This window comes from Morus notabilis, unplaced genomic scaffold (assembly GCF_000414095.1).
Source record: "Morus notabilis unplaced genomic scaffold, ASM41409v2 Scaffold905, whole genome shotgun sequence".
Classification (NCBI taxonomy): domain Eukaryota; kingdom Viridiplantae; phylum Streptophyta; class Magnoliopsida; order Rosales; family Moraceae; genus Morus; species Morus notabilis.
In genome coordinates, this window is record NW_010356723.1 from 106,284 (window position 1) to 113,229 (window position 6,946).

The 6,946-nt window shown below is 35.6% G+C and overlaps 1 pseudogene; it reads left to right on the forward strand.

Annotated features, from left to right (window-relative positions):
• LOC112094133 overlaps nucleotides 1-6,712 on the forward strand; it is a 16,991-nt pseudogene extending 10,279 nt beyond the window's left edge.
• The last annotated feature ends 234 nt before the right edge of the window (nucleotides 6,713-6,946 follow it).

Below are 6,946 nucleotides of genomic sequence, written 5' to 3' on the forward strand. Positions count from 1 at the left end.
AAAGAAAAAATCTTACTTGTAAATTACTTTTATACCCTTAAATTTTTTGCTTGGATGTTGATGGAGAAAATGATAGTTTAGTAACTTTGCTCACTTTAATGAGTTGTCCTAATTTTTCATCCCATTTTCTGCCCACTTATGGAAAGGAAAAAAATAGTGGGGCCCACATGTATTATTTTTCACTCCATTTTCTCTTCCTTTCTCTTTTCTCTCCTACCAAACAACTTGCATTTTCTAGCTTGTTCTTTTGAGTGAAAAATTCAAAAAAAGACAACTCTAAGTTACAACTTTATTCAAGTTCATGTTCTTTTAAGTTTAAACTCGAGTTTAGGACTAAAACTCGAGTTCAAGTTTTCCCTTCAACTCGAGTTCAGAAACTCGAACTCAAATTAATGAACAGTATTTTTTCTATTCTTAAAAAGGCTATAACTTTTTCGTTTTAATTCTGATTGAGATGATTTTTTTTTTCTATGCGTTGACAATGAAAAGAAGAATAAAACCCGACCCATATACCATATTAAAATTTTTCATCAGTATTGAGTTTTTATTAAAATACTAGCTAAATACAAATTCAAGTTTTGACTTACTGAAACACAAACTCAAAAAGATTCTTATCTCAAATCATAATTGAAATGTACACAACCAAACACAAACTCAAGTTATAAGTTCAACTCAAGTTATAACTCAAATTCAACTCAAGAATTATACTCAAGTTAAACTTCAAAAGAACAAGCCCTTCATTTTCCCTCCCAAAATTATTCCACCTTATTCCTTCCTTCTACTTTTCTTTCCTACCAAACATACTCTTAACTTTTTTTCCTCCAGCTAACATCTCTCTTTCTCTCTCTATGCGCTCCCTTCTCCCTCCGGCTCATCTCTCTCTTCTCTTTCCCTCCGGCCCCTTCGTCTACCATCGCCAGCGCTCTCCTGATCGCGAATTTGTCAGGATATCTGTGTCGTGAGATCACCGTCGTTGTACCTTCATCATCAGAGTCCCTCTTGTCACCGTCTGAGATTCCACTCGCTCATCGCCGCTTCGACGCCGAATCTCTAACAGGCGGTAACGCTGGATCTCTTAGTGCAAGATATCTCTCCAGAAGGCAGCAAGATCTCATTAGAAGTTCGCAAGATCTAGAGCTTCGTCAGAGATCCGAAGGGAGGAGATCTCGTCTTTGCAGATTTTATGCTCTTCGGGAGCACATCCTCAATTTTCATATTTTGGTGTTTCTTACTGGACAAGATGATATTGATGCTGTCGTACAAATGCTTAATGAAGAAGTTCAAAGCCGTGGGAGAAACTCTTCAGGTACAAGGAACGTAGTATTTTTACTCAGTTTCAACTCTTTATTGTTGTTGTTTCATTTATTCACTTTTATCCAATTTGTTACGAAAATATTGGAAAAGTTTTGTGCTGGTCTTTGTAGTTGGAGTGTTATTTTGAAGCATCAGATGCAAGGTTATGCCAAATGTGTCTAAGATTTCTATATCTCATAATCTTTTTTAGGATTGCTTACTTTGCCTCTCTACTCTGGTCTTCCACGTGCTGAGCAAGTAAGTTATGCGTTTTGTTGTATCTCAATGGATAACTTTGATTTGCACGGGTGTTTATTTCAGAGGAACTTAAGAATCTACCTTTCTGCTTCTAGGAGCTTGTGTTTACTTCCACTCCTAGAGGGAAGAGGAAAGTAGTGATATCAACAAATGTTGCAGAGACGTCCTTAACTTTGGAGGTATTGCACACGTCTGAATTTCAATGGATATTCGTAAGACTTAATTAATTGTACTTGGTGGCGGAATAATGCATCATCATATGCTGTAATTCCTCTGTTCTATGCAGGGATTGTCTATGTTGTTGATAGTGGCTTCTCAAAGCAACGGTTGTACGATCCTGTATGTCCATTAACAATTTTGTTTTTCTTTTGTATGTTTAAAAATTAAAAATGTACTCCTATGAAAAGGAATTAAAAAAATGTAATAGACTGCAATAACATTGGGTGCATTTGGTTTCATTTTCATTTGTTTTTTAAAACGTTTATGCACGTCTTTTGAGATGCGAAAATGAAATCAGTCTCTAAATCGCGTTTGGTCATCAAATGCTTTGAAACTGAAAACGAAGACAAAAAAATATTGAGAATGGCTTTTGTTAAAGAAATAGAAAATGGTTGAAAGTTGTTTTCATTTTCTAAAACTATAACATAAATACACATTTTCAAAAACATACCTAAATACAATTTCATTTTTTTCTTATCTAAAAAATCTTAAGAAGAATAACTAAATGAAATTTTAGAAACAGTCCCAACACCATTCACAAAAAATTCTGATTTTCATTTTAATTCTCAAAATAAAACCATTTTGAAAACACTGCCAAACGGGCCCATCAGTTTGCTGATAGTTATCGGATTTTGATTTTCTTGCCTTTTGTGTCGTATTTGCATGCACTTTTGCCTAAAATTCTTTCTTCCTTATTCTAATATGTGTCAGCATACAGATATAGGACCAAGATAGAAAAGATAGAATCTAGGGAATAGAAGAATATGGTAAGCCCCCTGTACGGTTCACTTATGCAATGCATGCTAAGGCACATGTTTGAGTGCGGGACTCGGTGACGTGTAATAGGTAGGGTGGGATTTTGCCTCAATTGCTACTTGTCTCTATCAGAATAGAACCAAAGAAGAGAAATAAAACCTATGGAGACAGGATTTAGAGAGAGTACAAGAACTCAAGAGTATAAGGAAAGCCAATAATATCAATTTTCATGTATTTTAATCATTCTCTGAATGGAGATTTTCAAACTACCATGTTCGTAGGAAAACCAAATAACAAAACAAACTACTAAACCAAAATAAAATAGGGAGATTCTATAATGAGAAACTACCCTAATAACATAAATCACTAATTAAAATAAACCAAATATTAAGACAAATTAATATTATGATATTCATCACATCCTTTCCGTTGCTTTATTTTACAATTATTTTTTTGAAAAGACGTTACTTCCATTATGAGTGTTGCATTGTCATCATCATACGTACAGATAAATGGAGATTTACCATGTAGTGTATGCTCTAGCCGTTTCTTTTATTGTCATTTTTGATACTTTTTTTAATTTCCTTTTTTATGTAACTTATCAATTAATAACTTAGGGATTAACCTTGTTAGTATGGACTAAAGATATATGTTAAAGCTCTAACTGATTGATGTCTTGAACTACCAAATTTCTTACATTTGTGGTTTTTGAAATTGATTGAACTGTTTTTGCTCTAGATATCGGATATTGAAAATCTCATAGTGGCACCAATATCGAAGGCTTCTGCTAGGCAAAGAGCTGGTAGGACAGGAAGAATTCGCCCAGGGAAATGTTACAGGTGTGTGACTGGAGTTGCTGTGTCACTGAATGATTTTTTTATTGCAAAGAATATCGTTAATTTTAATTAATTTAAGAGTGCGAACTGTGTGTGAACTGTGTCAGGAACCAATCATGAACATGAAATACTGTTTTGTTAACATGTCGTGTTGCTTTTGGTTATACTTGTGCACCTGTACCTCGCCATCGTTCTTAGGATGCTATTATTCTTGTGCCTGTACCTTCCCATCATTTTCTAACTAGTTATAACTTTATAGTACTCTACTGCTCCAATATCTATAATCGCTATTCCCAATGCACTTTCCCTTTTATATTTAGATGTAGAATTTTTGACCCACTAAAACCTTCTGATTAGTATCTATTTTTTAGTTATATAATTTACTTGTACCTAAAACCCTGATACTTATCAAGTTAAGTGATTTTATATTTACATGTAAATCCATGCTTCTCTCTTTCAAAGCATATTCCAGAAATTATGGCTTGACCTTGAAATATTTGTTTGTGGGTGCAACAAGGCTATACACAGAAGAGTATTTTATCAATAGAATGACCACAGAGGGGATTCCAGTGATCCAACAATCTAATCTTGTTTCCTGCGTCACTCAGGTATGCCATTATGTCGTAATGGTGTGAAACTGATTGATTGTATGCAGAACTATCATATCTGAAAGAGTACTAGCTTCTTAAAAAAGTTACATCCCAGATGTATTTTCTCATTTCATGGTGCTAATCATCATTTGCAAGTGAATATGCTGTATGAAAGATTGCTTTACCTACAAAATTGACTTTATTGTTGTTTTAAGTTAGGAGTTGGAGTTTTGTTAGAGACTATAAATTGACTAGAGTTCCTTCTTTCAAATAGTATAACATGTCCTTACTACACCTTTTTGACTCCACAATGCATTGTCACTTTTGGAAAATCATACTCTAATGGTATATTGACTTTGATCTTGCTCTTCCACTTCTCAGTTAAAAGCCTTGGGAATAGATAATATCTTGGGCTTTGATTGGCCAGCATCTCCATCACCTGAAGGCATGGTTCGGGCACTTGAAATACTTTATTCACTTGGAGTCCCGGACGATGATGCCAAACTTACTTCTCCGGCTGGATTCCAAGTTGCAGAGATTCCATTAGTATGTTAAACTTTATTCTCTTTACATATTTTTAAGCCGTTTCTATGCCCCAAGTCGGTGTTGTTATCCCTGTTCTATAAGTCTTAAGAATTTGATTTTATCTCTCTATGGTTCTACATTATGATTCTATAATTTTACTCGTGTTTGATTGCAATATTTTTAGGATCCTATGATTTCAAAAATGATGTTGTCCTTAAGTCAACTTGGATGTTCAGAGGAGATAATAACTATCGCTGCCATTCTCTCCATTCAAGTAAGTCCCCGTTCAATTAATTCTTACATTTATTTTCTAACGGAAAAGAACCTGCTACATGAACAAGGAAAAAGAAGTATAGCAAACGAGTAGAATATGGTACAAATATATGAGCGTCAAATAAAATATAACCGTAATGTTCCCTTGGACACTGTTACCAAGTATGGTGATATTTTGCAGTCTATCTGGGTTTCTGGAAAGGGAGCTCAAAAGGAAATGGATGAGGCAAAGTTGAGATTTGTTGTTGCTGAGGTACTATTTTTTTTTTATTTTCCATATGATTGTGTTATAACCCTTGGGTAGAACTCATCTCCAAAAGCTAGCTTGTAGGGAGAGGGTGCCTAAGTGGTTATAAACCCACATGCTAAGCCCATACTTTAGCAATGTGAGACTCAACCAAGATCCTAACATACCACCACGCTTCTGACACCGACGTCCACGGCGGGCCACTTTGGATGGCCCACTCTGGCCTTTTCAGGTCGCCCCTTCCGCAACGTCGGCCTGAGGAGGGGCATGCTCTGTTATCAATTGTTATAACCCTTAGGTAGAACTCATCCCTAAAAGCTAGCTTGTAGGGGGAGGATTCCCAAGTGTTTATAAATCCACATGCTAATCCCATACTTTAACAATGTGGAACTCAACCAGGATCCTAACAGATTGTTTTTACTTTTTTTCCAGGGTGGATAAGTAATACTCTTGTTCTTATACCTATTAGTTTGTGACGTAGAAAGCCTTTTGGGGATAGATTTTATCGGCCTAACCCGGACGGAGCGAGCAATTGAGGTTCCAAATCCACCTAAAACAAAGGAACAAGAGAAAGATCTCTCTAATTTCTACTCAGATGATAAAAAACTGTTAATCTTCCTACAGACCTCGCCTTTTAAGGCATTAGGGAAAATAACCAAACACCCAAAGCGACATGTAGTTTAGTACATAAAGCTAATAAGTCAAAATGACATTACAACCACATAGCAACAAATATAAATACACCAAAACGACACAACTCTATTCAAAATCCCAAATGACTATAGGACATAAACAACTATTGAAATGCTTCTGCATCAGTTTGGTTGACTTTTAAACTTTTTTGTTATGGCGAGCAGGGGGACCATGTGACCTTCTTGAATGTTTATAAAGGATTTTTCCAGTTTGGTAAATCTTCACAGTGGTGTCATAAGAACTTTGTGAACTATCATGCCATGGTGTGCTTCTATCTTGGGAATCTTTAACACGTTTTCATTCTGCTCTTTCTTCATTCTGTCATGAAAAATGAAAAGTTGGTCTGTAAGCTTCTTTTAAGATGCTTCCATCCTGTGCATTTTATTGGGGTCTGTGTGTACATTTTCTTCCCTCCCATCCTCTTGCTCCCCTTTCTATAACTTTATCATCTTTGATTGGCTTGCGCCTTGCAGAAAAAAGTAATTGAAATTTGATATCAACTCAGAAGAACGACACAGAGAATAGGCAATTCCTCAAAATCCTGTGAAGGAGATATGCTGGTAAGTTTTACCGCACATTCACTATTTACATAAACGAGGTCAAGGGGACATGACGGCCCAGTTTAAGTAGCTGTGCAGGTGCTCTGTTTATAAGATAATTAATGAATGAATGAATGAATAAATGAATGAATAAATGATCAGTTTGGCTTGTTTTTCCTGTTTGATTTATTTGACAGACTTGACATCTTTGGCTTGTTTTTTCCATAGGACTCCAGTTTGAAACTCAAAAGTTCGGGAATGAATGAGTGAATGAACTCGAGGAGTTCGGGAATGAATGAATGGCAGAGGGAACCAGTATTAAACTCGAGAGTTCGGGAATGAATGAATGAATTAAATGAATGAATGAATGATCAGTTTGGCTTGTTTTTTTTGTTAGATTTATTTAACAGACTTGACATCTTTGGCTTCTTTTTTCCACAGGTGTCCAATATCAAACTCGAGAGCTCGGGAATGAATGAATGATTGAATGAACTCGAGGAGTTCAGGAATGAATTAATTCTTTCTGTTAGATTTATTTGACAGACTTGACATCTTTGGCTTATTTTTTTCACAGGGCTCCAGTATCAAACTCGAGAGTTTGGGAATGAATGAATGAACTCGAGGAGTTCGGGAATGAATGAATGGTAAAGGTCTCCTGTATCAAACTCGAGAGTTCGAGAATGAATGAATGAATGATCAGTTTGACTTGTTTTTTTT